Raw genomic sequence first — 15,911 nt, 5'->3', positions numbered from 1 at the left:
ACACACATACGTGTGTGTGTGTGTGTGTGTGTGTGTGTGTGTGTGTGTGTGTGTGTGCGTGCGTGTTTATTTTGTTCCTTACCACTGCTAGACACCCGGTGTTGATTTCTTTATGCTACCGTAAATCGGCGATTCGACAAAAGTGACCGAGACAAAAGTGACAAAAGTGACCAGATTTTAAAAATAACAACCGGTATCGATTTGTTGTAGCTAATCCCTTCAAGACGGTGCCCCAGCATGACCGCAGTGCAAATACTGGAACATGTAAAAGGAGAAAAAAGTAAAAGATAATAACGAGACACAACGTCTCCTAGGAGGACCTAGTAAAAGCTATATTTAAATTTACACGTGGTATCAAAATAGGTAGGGATTTAAAAAGTGTATCAAAGCTACTGGAAGGAGAAGCAAATTAATGAAATAGAGCACAAAAATGAAATAGAGATAATTTTCTTAAAAGGGGTGCTACTGAAAAGCTAGATTGATATTCTTTTCTTATTTTGGCACAAGGCCAGCAAATATGAGGGGCGGAGAAGTTGATTATATCGACTGCAGTACTCAACTGGTACTTATTTTATCGATCCCACAAGGATGAAAGGCAAAGTCGACCTCGGTGGTATTTGATCTCAGAACGTAAAGACGGATTAAATGCCCCTAAACATTTTGTCCGGTAGGGTAACGATTCTGTTAATCCGCCGCCTTAAGAGACTAATTTTGGTTTCAAATTTTGGTACAAGGCGAGCAATTTCGGTGGAGGGGAATAGTCGATGACAACGACCCAGTGCTCAACAGATACTGTTACGATCAGACAAATTAATAATGTAAGAAAAAGGGGTAAACTTCTGATCGAAACAACAAAGTGTTCAAACAGGGAAGTAAATGTTCATTTATGGAGATTATGTCCAGTCTCAATGGTTTCAAGGTAGGTAGTGAACGGTCCGACCCGTATACAGCTCCGTCTCTCGTTCTGGTTCTATTCACGCCAAGCTCCCGCTGCCTTCCCCACTCCCCTTTTCAACGGGAAGAACGAGATTACCTGCCTTGCTCGTTAACAGGAAGTGAACGAGGTTACCTGCTTCGTACTATGCTAACTTCCTGTATATATATTTGGTTATCCATACCAACGTTATTTCATTTCTGCCAAACGGTCGTTGACAAACGTTTATCTCGCCACCTTCGGAAAATATAGGGTAAGTTCTCACCCGTCATTATATTATAGGTATACATAACAATACTCACTTTATCGACCCTGAAAGAGGATGAAGGGTAAAGTCGAGCTCAGCGGAATTTGAACGTAAGGACGGACGAAATGCCGCTAAGCATTTCGCGCGGCGTCATTACAATTCTGTCAGTTCGCTGTCTTGCAGAGTTGGAATAATATTAAAAACTGAAAGCAAGGCTAAAACTAAGAAGATGTGTATAACATAAGCTATCGGAGTCATAAAATTCATCTTCAAGATAATAAATTGACTATGCGCATGTATATAAATAGAGAGAGTTGGGGAAGGACTATTCACGACATTCTGACCTCACCATCCTAAAAATAGATCTAGATAAGATATGCCTATCCGCGCACAACGAAGAAGGGCTAAATACAAATAGAGAGTTATTACGAAAGGTACCAAAAGATACTGGTTACTTTAATAAGGTGACTATATGAAAACAATGAAACACAAGCTAATAGATAATTTAAACTGAAAAATAAAATATTTATATGATGAGAAAGTAAAAAGCGGAAAATATTTTTAAAAAGAAAATAGGATAAAATGAAAATGGAATTCGAAAGTAAAAACAAAATGGTAAAAATAAGCTTCCACTGGTCAGTGTCCTACACGATTCGTCTGAAAATTAAATACTGATACAATAGACTAACATGAACAGCAGACTATGCAGTCAAAATAGATAAAACAACTGTCCATAACTTTTCTAGCTGTCCAGACTTTACAAAGCCTTATCCGCCGACACCTCGATATAAAAATCGTTTAGTGTTACAAGCGTGTACCAAACTCGGAACGTGACTATGGCCTGGTTACAATAATTTGGGTCACAATGATATTAAAGCAAATCAGTTAGACTGACATGAAAATTTATGTACTCACATAGGCATTTCTATCTCTTTTAATCAAAGCCATCACATGAAAAGAATTGAAAAGTACAAAAACAATGCAAGAACCTCAAAAGAGAAATACGCAAGATGTGGGTTATCACAATAAAAATGTTTCTAATAAAATTCGCTGTATATGGCATGATGAAGAATATGAACAAAAATAAGCGCCAGGGCTTCTAGACAATCCAAAAACTAACTATGCTAACGGCAACCCAGATCTTATGGAAAACGATCTCAATTTAAAAACAAAATTTTACACAGTTTACTTTCCCCCATTGTTATAAAATAAGCGACACAATAACGGACCAATAAAATAAACGCAATAATGCGGCGAGCGGGAAGAAACGTTAGCACACCGGGTGCAATGCCTTGCGGTATAACGGCTCTGTGAATTATTGTGAAGATGTTGTGAAAACTGTGTGAATTACTGTAAGTTGTCTGTGAATAATTGTGATTTTTGTGGAATTATTACGGTTACGTTTCACGCAAGCCGCTGCAATTTTTCCCAGCTATGGCAAGTGGTAGTGTCTCCAGTATGGAGAGCTACGCCAAAGCCACTGCGGTGAGGAAGCCAGTGCCGCTAGAAACCAAGTTAATCAAGTTTGAATATGGAGGAGATGACCAGAAGCAGGAATTTAATAGAAGTAGAGGGAGACTCATACAAATTGTCCCCCCAAAAGAGACTAAGGAAGACAAAATTCTGAGGACAGTTGTGTATCGTACACAGGCGGTCAAAACTTGTAAAATTGAAATGGTGACAGAAGAGGAAATCGAAGAGTGCCTGGGTGAAATTGTGAATGAAGCCACGTACATCAGCAGAGGAAGAAAGTTCAGTACGATAGAGGTGAGGTTCGCCACTATAGAAAAGGCAACCAAGCATGCGACCAACATTTTAAGAAACACAAAAATAGCACTACCACCAAGTTATAGAGGAAGAAGAAGTGTGAGAATACGTATTCCAAGAGTGCCACCAGAAATTAAACTGGAGTGGTTGGTTGCAACAGTTTTGGCTGCAACCAAGGAGGATCCGGAATTGGGACCAGTGGCGGAAACAAAAGTGCGCAACTGGTGGAGATTTGGACTCGAAATGTGGCTTTTTGCCACTTTCAAGGACATAGAAAGAATTCCCTACCAGATAGAAGTGGAGGACGTGAGAACGTTAAATGTCGTAGTCGAGGGAAGAAAACCAAATTGTTACACATGCGGAGAGAGAGGTCATATGAAGACCAAATGCCCCATATATGAGTTCACACAGCCACAGCAAGAGAAAGCACAAGCAGAGGAGGAAAAAATTGTAGACCACACTGAGGAAATGAAAGAGAGACAAAAGTGTGAAACGGAGAAAACAAAGGAGAAGAACGAAAATGGAGCTACTAACCCTAAAAAACGAAAGAAAAATAAGTCAAAGGAACGGACAACAGAAAACAAAAAAGAGATAGAAAAGCCAGAAACTACTAATGTACAAGAAGAGGAGGAGAGAACGGATAAAGATGTCAAATACAAGGGGGTTTTGATAAAGTACGAGAAGAGCGAGCAGATGGAGAGAAAATCGCGAAGGTGGAGGAAATAATAAGAGTGAAGATGCCGGAGAAATGTGCTGAGAAATGCATTTTGATACACGAGGAAAACTACTGGGAGTACATAAAAGAACTTGGTGAAAATATAACAACGATAAGGGTTTGGTTGGTGGAGACACCAACCCCTAGAACTGATTATTTGCAGTTGATAAGGACACAAGTAACTGATAAATGGGAGAAAATTAACGCGAGTGTTTCAATTTCTTGAGTTATAAAACCGTTAAAATGTCTACATGATGTTTAAGTAAAAGTGGAAAAACTGGATGAATGTAACCACCCGACTTCGGGGATCGAGTGGACATTGCGCCTTATTTTTTCATTCTTGCATATTATCATGTTATTTTAATTTTTCTTCTACTATTATCATTCGCTTTTGTAATTTTTAGTTCCCCGATTTTATGTTTGTTGCGTTTTGTACTGTCTTTATGTTTTGTGATGTCCTATAAAAACTCTTTGTATAGCCTTTTTTGAGTAATAAAGAAATCGGTATTTCGTCTGTCTTTATGTTCTGAGTTCAAATTCCGCCGAGATCGACTTTGCCTTTCATCGTCGATAAATTAAGTACCAGTTGCGTACTGGGTCGATGTAATCGACTAGCCTCCCCTCCCCAAAAATTTCTGGCCTTGTGCCTAGAGTAGAAAAGAATAAAATAACACAACTTACGCAATATATTTTCTGCAAAAAACAAAGGAAACTCTAAGATAAACATCAAAAACAAAAACATAAAAAGAAAGAAACCTCACAGCAAACCAAATTAGATGTAAGAAATAGAACGCCTTCGCAGTCCCAAAATACAATGATGCACAAAGAGAAACGCCAATGACAATATTCTTTTCTACTTTAAGCACAAGGCTTGAAATTTGGGAGGAGGTAAGTCATTTACATCGACCCGAGCGCGTAACTGGTGCTTATTTAATCGATCCCGATAGGATGAAAGGTAAAGTCGGCTCCAGCAGAATCTGAACTCCGAACGTAAAACCGGAAGAAATATCACTAAGCATTTTGTCCGGTGTGCTAACAATTCAGCCAGCTAGCCGTCTTAATAATAATCCTTTCTACTAATGGCACAAGGCCTGAAATTTTAGGGAGTGGGGAAGTCGATTACCTCGATTTGCCACTCAGTCAATGGTAGACGAAGTGTTACAAGGACAAACGGTGGTACTTTGGACAGAAAAAAACCCCTGGGAAACAACAACAAAAAGGTATAGAAAAGGTATGAAATAAGACGCTCTAAGCAAGGAAACACACTGATACAGGATTACCCTGACTACCAAGAGCCTTCTCCCAAGTATGTTCGCTAATCTTTAGGAGCATGTTCAGAGTAGGCCCATTTCCGTGAACCACTCTCGCCATTTTCATCCACCTTTCAGTAAAATTCATTGGAAGATAACACCTCCCTTTCCAGATAAGCATAATTCTAGACATTTGAGCAAACCTATCCGGCTTGTCCGGTAATGGTGATGTTATTGATAGCCATAATGTTGCTGTTAGTGGTGATGGTAGTGGTGTTGATGTTGTAAGTGATGTGGTTGCTGGTAGTGGCGCTGATATTGCTATTGGTGGTAGGTGGAGCTGTTGGTTTTGGTTCTGTTGCTGGTGATAGTGGTGGTGTTGTTGTTTTTGTAGTCGGTGGTAGTGGAGTTGCTATCGGCGGCGGTGGTGTAACTATTGTTGGATATTGTGTTACTGTTAGTTGTAGGTGGTATTGTTATGGTTACAGTTGTTGATTTTGTTTCTTTTGATTGTTGTTTACTTGTTTTCCTGTTGTTGCGTTTGTGTAAATGATGTAGGCGTGGCTACAGATTTTAGTCATGATATTGATTTCAAAATTCAGAACAAGGCCAGCAATTCCGAGGGAGTAGGTAAGTCGATTACATCGACCCAACTGATCAACTAGTACTTATCTTATCGACCTGGAAATGATGAAAGGTAAAATCGACCTGGAAATGATGAAAGGTAAAATCGACCTCGAAATGATGAAAGACAAAATCGACCTCGAAATAATGAAAGGCAAAATCGACCTCGGCGGAATTTGAACTCAGAACGTAACGGCAGACGAAATATCGCTAAGCATTTCGCCTGGCGCGCAAACGTTTCTTATTTCCTTATTGCCCACAAGGGGCGAAACATAGAGGGGACAAACAAGGACAGACAAAGGGATTAAGTCGATTACATCGACCTCAGTGCGTAACTGGTACTTAATTTATTGACCCCGAGAGGATGACAGGCAAAGTCGACCTCGGCGGAATTTGAACTCAGAACGTTTCTGCCAGTTCGCCGCTTTAGTCATAATGCTAATCCTTTCTGTTAAAGGCACAAGGCCTGAAATTTGGAGGTGGGTGAGGGGCTAGTCGATTACATCGACTCCGGTGTCCAACTGGGGCTTATTTTATCGACCCTGAAAGGATGAAAGGCAAAGTTGACCTCGGCAGAATTTGAACTCAGAACGTAAAATAATATTGACAATTTATACGAAAGTCATAGGCCACAAATTCACAGAAAAAATATAGTGGAGCGAATGTACTCCAGTAACTGGGAGATACTCTTATTTATTTACTCCAAGAAAATTTGAAAGGTAAAGTTGACTGACGTTTGCGACACGTGATCTCAGAACTTAGAAACAAGTCGCAAAATACTATGAAGTCTTTTGTGCGCTTGACCTGTATTTTATTTGGTGTCAATTCAGCGTGTGGTCTCCTTGGCCATTTACAGTCTACTGCACTGTCCAACCCTAACCCTAACCCTTAACCCAAATCAGAACATTTCACAGCGTAGACTACAGACACTGCAGTTGACGAGAAACTAAATAAGCTCAGTGTATAAAAGAACTAGCACTGCTCCAATTAATTCGAACTCCGAGTCATTTATCCAGCTCAGGGCCTACGGTTTGAACAATGTCAAGAGGAAAAATCCAAATCAAGCTGATTTGGATTTACTACCTGTCTCTCTCTTTCTCTCTCTCTCTTTTTCTTTCTTTCTTTCTCTTTCTCTCTCTCTCTCTCTCTCTCTCCCTCTGTGGTAAGAAGCTTGCTTCCCAATCACATGGTCCTCCTCTGCGTAACACCTTGGCCAAGTGACTTATACTATAACCTCGGGCCAACCAAAGCCTTGTGAATCAATTTGGTAGATGGAAACTGAAAGAAGCTTGTCGTATAGGTGTGTGTGTGTGTCTCTCTCTTTGTCTTGCACCATCGGTTGACAACTGGTGTTAGTTTGTTTACGTCCCCGTAAGATAGCTGGGACGTAAACAAACCAATAACCCGATAGAATAAGTACTAGGCCTTAAAAATGTCTCTTTTTTAACTTAAACCCTTTAAGGCGCTGCCCCAGCATGGCCGCAGTCAAATGACTGAAACAAAGGAAAGTATATATATATATATATATATATATATATATATATATATATTGACGCGACTCTATCTGTCTCTATCACTTTTTCCCCCTCTCGTTCTTCCTTCTGTTACTACTACGTATCTCTCTCTTTCCCCCTCTCGTTCTTCCTTCTGTTACTACTATATTTCTCTCTTCCTCTCTTTCTCTCGTTGCTCACCTATTTTCTACTTCCTCTCCTTGTTTCTCCCTCTACCACTCTCTCTCTCTTCCTTAACCCTCGCTGGTCACATGTGTCCACTTACTAATTCTTTTCTTCCTTGGCTATCACCGAGCAAACACGCGAACTTACTTCGTCCCGCTTCCAGTTCGTTGCTTCACAGCGTTCAACATACACATAATTTTTCACGTCTGGCCGTACAGCCTTTTCCGTTTGTTTTCCTGTCTTGTTTTCTTTTCCGTTTGTTTTCCTGTCTTGTTTTCTGTCCGCCACTACATTCCTCCATGGTACAAGTTTAATTTGTGTATACAAATTTAATTTGTGGTCCATGGGAAGAGCCATTTTAACGATGCGTCCTGCCCTACTCTTCGAAACGCCTGTGTTAGAACGGGGGTAGCTGATGAAGGAAAATGTTCTCTATGTGGTCTGTGTGTGTTCTGTACTCTGGTTATTATTATTTTTTTGTCTACGTTTTGTTTGCAATGTCTTGTACCCAGATATGCACCTATATATACATGTAGACGTAAGTATGCACATACCTGTACATATATATGCATATACTCATTTATTATTTGTTTGATATATATATATATATATATATATATATATATATATATATATATATATATATAAACAAATAATAAATGAGTATATGCATATATACGTACAGGTATGTGCATACCGACATCCGCCTGTATGTATCTGGGTACAGGACATTGCAAACAAAACGTAGACGAGAAAACACACAAGCCACATAGAGAACATTCTTCTTCATCAGCTACCCCCGTTTTAACACCGGCGTTTCGAAGAGCTGGGCAGGACGCATCGCTAAAACGGTTCTTCCCATGGACCGCAAATTAAATTTAAGGATAACCAATTTGTTAATAATAAAGTTAACTTCCTACTCTCCGTTTTCTTTTCTTCATTTAACTGGATAGAAACTATATGTTTAATATATACCTATTGTTTTGAGGGAATTTCATTCCCCAATAATACTAGATATTGAACCAGTATTTCTTTGGATGTAATCATCCCTTCACTAGGTTAACATATCCTCTAATTAGATGTATGTGTGTGTGTGTGTGTGTTTTTTTTTTCTTTTATATGTTTCAACCCTAAGGCTGTGGCCATGCTGGGGCACCACCAGATATATATGTGTATGTATATGTACATGTGTGTGTGTGTGTGTGTGTGTGTGTGTGTGTGTGAGTATAAAAATATTAGTTTCAATATCGCCAAAGCTCGGTGTAGTTTTTGGTGATACGTATGCACACACATTAACACAATCGTATATGCCAACTGCATATAATGCATAAATCTGTTTCCTGCACTTCGGTATTTGTTTTTCGGTGATACCACCCCACACCCACACCCCACACCCCACACCCACACCCCACCCCCACACCCCACCCCACACCCCCACCCCACACCCCACCCCACACCCCCACCCCACACCCCACCCCACCTCCGAAATACTATGCTCGATCCATCTCTCTAATCAGTGCACTATGCATGTGTGTATATATGTGCGTATACATCTATATATATATACATATACATACACACACACATTATATATATACATAGAAATATATATATATACACATGCATATATAATATATACTTATGCATATGCACACACACACATATATGTGTATACATATATATATATATACATACGTACACATATATATATATATACACACATTTATACATATATATGTGTGTGTATATATATATATATATATATACACACACACACACACACACATATATGTACATTTATACATATATATATGTGTGTATGTACATATATATATATATATATATATATATATATTCACACACACACACATATATATACGTTTATACATATGTGTTTATATATATATTATATATATATGTATATATATATTTACATACGCACGCGCTCGCACACACACACACACAACGATGGGGACACCCAAGAAGGACCTCATGATCTAAAAATATTCCAGTACCAGGAAGTAGTACAGAATTGAATGAATGCAGAAGGTTATTCTCGTAGCGAAATGTACTATATACAAGCTCACAAACAACTATAGCTACTTCTCATAAAATAACCTTGTGCTCTCCCTCCCTCTCTCTCTCCCTCTCTCTCTCCCTCCCTCTCTCTCTCTCTCCCTCCCTCTCTCTCTCTCTCTCTCTCTCTCTGTTTGAATAATAACGGGCTGGTAGGTAAATACTACGGCTGACATCGACTCTAATCGGCGATGACTCTGCCGTTGTGGTGCTAATAATAACGATGGTTTCTAACACAAGCACAGGGCCACATATATAGACCAGCAGGAGAATAAGACTATTTAACCCATTTTTATGTTTTTATTTATTTATTCATGCGCCCTTTCAAAGCCTAGCCAGGCTCATGGGCCCGGTTTCCCGGTTTCTGTGGCGTATGTGTTCCCCTCAGTTGGATGGGACGCCAGTCCATCGCAGCGTTACTCAAGAAACAGGAAGTAAGAGTGAGAGAAAGTTGGGGCGAAAGAGTACAACAGGGGTCGCCACCACACCCTGCCGGAGCCTCGTGGCGCTTTAGGTGTTTTCGCTCAATAAACACACACAACGCCCGGTCTGGGAATTGAAACCGCGATCCTACGACCGCGAGTACTCTGCCCTAACCACTGGGCCATTGCGCCTCCCATTGCCAGCTACTTATTTTATCGACACAGCCGTGATGAATACCAGGTCGACTCTGGCCAAATTTTAAACCCAAACGAATAGGGAATGGACATAACTAAATAGCACAGACAGGATTTCTGCGAGTAATTTTACCAGGGATGCAAGGTTTCTTTCGGGGTTCACCTTCCCAAAATACGAGCCTTCAATATCCATAATTTTTCTTTATATCCCGGGAAAGCTTCGGACCTACTACCACCACGAAGTCAGAACACCTGATTGTAAGATATTTTGCCCAACGCTCTTCTGTGTCCACTGTTTTACCAGCTTAGATCCTTGCCAAACCATTAGTTCATAGGGCCGGTTTCTCGGATCAGAAGATTATTCATTTTTGCCAGCTGAGTGATCTGGAGCAACGTGAAATATATAATATATAATGAACTTGTTGTATACAATGCTCAGGTGCATAACTAGAAAAAAATTTCTTTTGACAAAAAAAAAAAGAACACAACGCATCGCCCGCTCCAGGAATCGAAACCACAATACTACGACTACAAATGCAACCCCCCTTACCACTAAGCTACGCACGTAGCTTAGTGGCTATGGTATTCGGCTCACGATCATAAGGTTGCGAGTTCGATTCCCGGCGGTGTGTTATGTCCTTGAGCAAGATAATTTATTTCTCATTCTTCCAGTCCACTGACAAAAATGAGTAGTACCTGTATTTCAAAGGGCCAGATTTGTCACACTGTGTCACGCTGAATCTCCTTGAGAACTAGGGAGTTCTCAGCCATTTGTACGTTAATTTCACAAGCAGGGTGTTCGGTTGATCGTATCAACTGGAATACTCGTTTTCGTAACCGACGGGGAGATAAGACAACCTTAGAACTTAATGTCGATAAAAAGTAAGGAATTTGGGTAATGGATATAAGCAACTGCCAATTATTTTCTTGACTCTTAAAGAATAAAAAAAGGAAGTCGACCGCGATGGGATTTGAACCCAGAAAGGGGTGTAACTAAACACTGTAAAGTAGAGAGTGTGAAAGAAATATTATCGGGGACCACAGAGTTTGTTTTTCGCTGAGGGTTTTTTCTTTTTTAATTCTCCCAGTACTTCCCTTCCGTAAATGCTAATCTTCAATATAGGCAAACATTTTGTGAGACTCCAGGAAAAACTCAGATTTAGATGCGACCCCTGCATCATCACCGCCCCCACCACCCTTCTCATAAACTAGTCATGGGCAAAGTGCAGCCCGCAAGACTTTCTGAACTGGACGCCTAACTAGTGCGGTATTTTGTCTGTCTGTACGTTCTGAGTTCAAATTCCGTCGAGGCTGACTTTGTCATTTATCCTTTCGGGGTCGACAAAATAGGTACCAGTTGAGCATTGGGGGGGGGGGGTCAGTGTAATCGACTCAACTACTCCTGAGTAAGAGTATAAAAACTGCACCCTTCTGCCAAGCCATGTCGAGCCAGTGTGTTAGAGTGGACTCATCAAACCAGTATGATCTCAGGCTCGAGTTCACGTCTTCCTCATCAAACCATGGTTGATGGAGAAAACATGTTGTGGCTTTCGTCCAGCTGTGGACTGAACCTAGTAAATCCAATTCAATCCAAATCGGCCTCAGTACATGACTGGTACTTAATTTAATTGACCCCAGGAGAATGAAAGGCAAAGTTAAGTGTGCTAGTATTTAAACGTAAAGAGTCGTAAGTGAATAACTGCAAACATTGTTCGATGTTCTAACGATGCTACCAACCAATTAACGTTGATTAACTTAATTAGTACGATTTTTAAAAGACTGTGGAAGGACAATAGACAAAGTTGACCTCAGAGGGATTTGAGCTCAGAATGTAGAGAGGTGAATAAATATCGACTTTCCGTACTTGTATACAGGCTGATCGGGCAAATTGACAACCGACTGGCTGATTTGTTAATTAAGTGATAAAGAGATAACGACCCAACTCACATGTACACACATACGTTCACTTACGCACACACACAAACACGTGCACAACACACACACACTCACACGCATGCACACATACATTTGTGCATATAACACCTGCATATAAACAAACACGTTTACGTACATATACGTACATACACACACAATCACACACACATGCGTGTAACATTAAAAAAAACACCTACATATAAGCACACATTTACGCACATACATACATTCGTACGCATAAACATATAAACTCACACTTACACACACACACACACACACACTCGCGCGCGCTCTCATCCATACATGTACAATCACAAGCTGAATCACCACACACACAAACACACACACTCATACATAGACACATACATACAAACATGGTGTCCGGTAAATTTATTACACACATACACTGTACCGTATCCTTCACACAACCTATCCTGTTAACTACTCTCAATACACTCACACACATACGCGTTCACTCGCATGTGCATTTATATATGAAGTGGGGTGGGGTATCACTGGACGCCTCACACACGGGACAGCACAGAGGCACACGTGCACCCACGGACACATTTACAAGCACACTGCACTATAACAGGCGCGGCTGTGTGATAAGAAGCTGGCTTCCCAACCACACGGTTCCGAGTTCAGTCCCACTGCGTGACACCTTGGGCAAGTGCCTTCTACTCTAGCCTCGAGCTGACCAAAACCTTGAGTGAATTTTGTAGACGGAAACTGGAAGAAGCTCGTCGTGTGTGTTATTTCTTTACTACCCACAACGGGCTACACACAGAGGGGACAAACAAAGACAGACAAACGGATTAAGTCGATTATATCGACCCCAGTGCGTAACTGGTACTTATTTAATCGACCCCGAAAGGATGAAAGGGAAAGTCAACCTCGGCGGAATTTGAACTCAGAACGTAGCGGCAGACGAAATACCGCTAAGCATTTCGCCCGGCATGCTAACGTTTCTGCCAGCTCGCCGTGTGTGTGTGTGTGTGTGTGTGTGTGTGTGTGTGTGTGTGTGTTTTCCCCACCACTGCTTGACAACCGGTGTTCGTGAGTTTATGTCCCTGTGACCTAGCGATTCGTCAAAGAAACCGATAGAATTATTACTAGGCTTAAGAAATAAGTTCCGCGGTCGATTTGTTCGACTAAAACTCTTTAAGGCGGTGCCCCGCCCCAGCAAGGTTGTTGTCAAATGACTGAAGCAAGTGAAAAGAAAAGAAAAATAAAAGAAAGATACATGCAGACATATACCAATACATCACTCAACACACACACACACACACACACACACGTCTTAGCAAATGAAAGGGAGAACCACTACGTGGTCACTCGACCTACTAGAAATAGCAGCCATGTCTCGTTCAAATTACATCCTACCGTCGTTAACAATGAAAGACATAGATCTAGATAGCCTGAAATAAATACGGGGATAGTCTCAGTTAGACTGCTCATACCGAAATAAACATTAGGAGCGATATTTCACCTGACGCGTCAAATCCACGCAGGCGAAGAAAAAAAGGTTACATAAAACAATGTTGTCTCTGATATACAAAAAGAAAAGAAGAAAAAAAGATAAAAAGCAACAGGATAGTCTTTGATCATGGGTCGGCTCGATCATGGTTAAACAACTGCAAAAACAACCCACGCACTCAAATACAAACAAATGCACATGCATGTAAACACAGTTACCGTATACATCAACGAGGCCCTGTCTCTACGAAGCCGCTTGATTTGCTAGAAATAGCAGCTATGTCTCACTCAAATCACACATGACGTTAAAAAAAGCAGGACACAGACAATGTAGTTCTAAACACACACACACACGCATATATATATATATATATATATATATATATATATATATATATATATATACACACACATATATGTAGATAGATAGATTGATAGATAGATAGATAGATAGATAGATAGATAGATAGATAGATAGATAGATAGATAGATATTATGCATTATATATGTGTGTATTACTGTGTGTATGTGTGTACGAGTTTGTGTATTGTATGTATGTATGTATATATATATATATATATATTATACATATGCTATGTATGACTAAAGGCAGGGTAGTCATGCCTGTAATGACGTTTTTGATAGGGTGTGTCCGCTTAGAGCTGACCTGGGGCTGAATAACAGCACCAAACAACAAACGTATGCTTAGAAACAACATATCACACACACACACACACACACACACACACACAAAAAATGTAAACACAGATCTTACTACTGGGCTTATCAAGTGAACTATTAACTCACCCGCACACATTTACACACGCACACATACACACACCACGTATACATATACACAGATAGAAATACACACACATACAACAGTGTGTCTCTATCTATATCTACCTAAAGACGGCAGAAATACACTACATTACACTTCACTGCTAAACTATACAATACTACATAAGACCTTCTGAGAGATCGCTCGATAACAGCCAAATCCTCGTACTGCATCTTACGGCCTAAAATAAGCAAATGATACGTTACATGGTTTAGTTAAGATAAGACAGACAGCTAAAAGATGAACTACCTTTCGTCATAGGTCAAGGGTCGTCTGGGGTTTGGACAGCAAAGCGTAAATACACCGCATAATTCAAACAAATCACGGTTTATATATAATGTACATGTATTTGTTTGCTTGTACTTGTGTGTGTGTATGTGTTTGTATGTGTGTGTGTACGTGCGTGTATGCATATATGTATCTGTGAGTATAAGCAGCTATGCATCTGTGTTTACAAGCATCTATGTATCGATGCATATATGTATGTGTGTGTGTGTGCGTGCGTGTCTGTATATGTATGTGTTTATGTGTGTATATGTGTATGCATCGTATGTCTGTTTGTATGTATATATCAGTGTGTGTGTGTGTGTGTGTGTGTGTGTTCGGAAAGAAGAGAGAAAATGAAATCATAGAACGAACAAAACAACAAAAAAGATACTGTAAATCTAAAACATCGATGACGTTATGTGATGTAATGTGAAAATCGGATTTTTAAGTGAAAACTGTAAAAAGGCAAGTAATACTAGCCATACGTACCTTAGTTTCTTTCTCTCTCTCTCTCTCTCTCTCTCTAATCGGATAATACAACGGCATAAATGATATACGAAGCAGTGGAGAGGACAGAGTAGTTTTTAGTTATTCCCGGTGTAAGATTCACTGCAGCGTGACTGATTGTCATTAGTCGGTTGAACAACGGTTACGATAAAACAACAATAACAACAACAATCCAACACCATCGCCATCAGCGGGATTTTTGACGATTGACGGATGACCGCCACAGCTCCGCTTGTCAACACTAGCAGCTACAGCAGTAGCAGCAACAGTAGCAGCAGCGGTGGCAGCAGTGGTGGTAACAGCAACTGCAAATAACAGCAGCAACAGTAGCAGCAAGAACAGCAGCATCCGTTGAAGCGGTAACAGTAACACACGACAGCAATAAACAGTAATAACAATAATATCTGCAGTAGATATAGAGTAGCAGTAGCAGCAGCAGCAACAATTTAGGTGTATGATAGGACCGACAGCAGCAGTACGAGTAGCACCAGCTGCGTTGAATATTAGCAGCAGTAAATCTGTCTTTAAGCACACAGCAACACCAACAATGTGTGTGTGTGGTGGTAGTAGTATCTATAATATCGTCGGAGAGCCTCTACTAATTGCTAGAAATCGCAGCCAAATTTCCTTTAAGCTATATACTTCTGTCTTTAAAGAAAGAAAAAATGAAGGTGGTGGGGTGTTACTTTAGATAATGTGGCCCTTGGTGCAGCATGCTAGAGGATTTGGCGACGGACACGATGGACAGGGATAGAACATCTTTGAGACTATAAGTCGGTTCTATCATAAATCATAACACACCGACGGAGTGGGAGTCGTTAAATAAACAGCGACAGTAATAACAATAACAACAACAGAAGCGAAGCGAATAGCGAAGGACATTGAAACAACCAGCCGAACTGCAGACGAGTTTGCATATTTATTTAAATACCGAGTCTCAACTTCTAAAGGTCCCAGGTCTACCGAGCTGTAA

General features: G+C 40.3%; 1 protein-coding gene across 1 annotated transcript in view; it reads right to left on the bottom strand.

Annotated features, from left to right (window-relative positions):
* The window catches only part of LOC128249386 (uncharacterized), a 79,380-nt gene extending 64,321 nt beyond the window's left edge, over positions 1–15,059 (bottom strand). The window contains exon 1 of the mRNA XM_052972833.2: positions 14,921–15,059. The gene's annotated coding sequence lies outside the window, so the exon portion shown is untranslated. The remainder of the gene's footprint in view (positions 1–14,920) is intronic.
* Between the last annotated feature and the right edge of the window lie 852 nt (positions 15,060–15,911).

The sequence above is a fragment of the Octopus bimaculoides genome, chromosome 1 (genome assembly GCF_046866305.1).
Source record: "Octopus bimaculoides isolate indiv1 chromosome 1, ASM4686630v1, whole genome shotgun sequence".
NCBI lineage: Eukaryota > Metazoa > Mollusca > Cephalopoda > Octopoda > Octopodidae > Octopus > Octopus bimaculoides.
The sequence above is the reverse complement of the archived record's forward strand: the minus strand, read 5'-3'. Positions and strand labels throughout refer to the sequence as shown.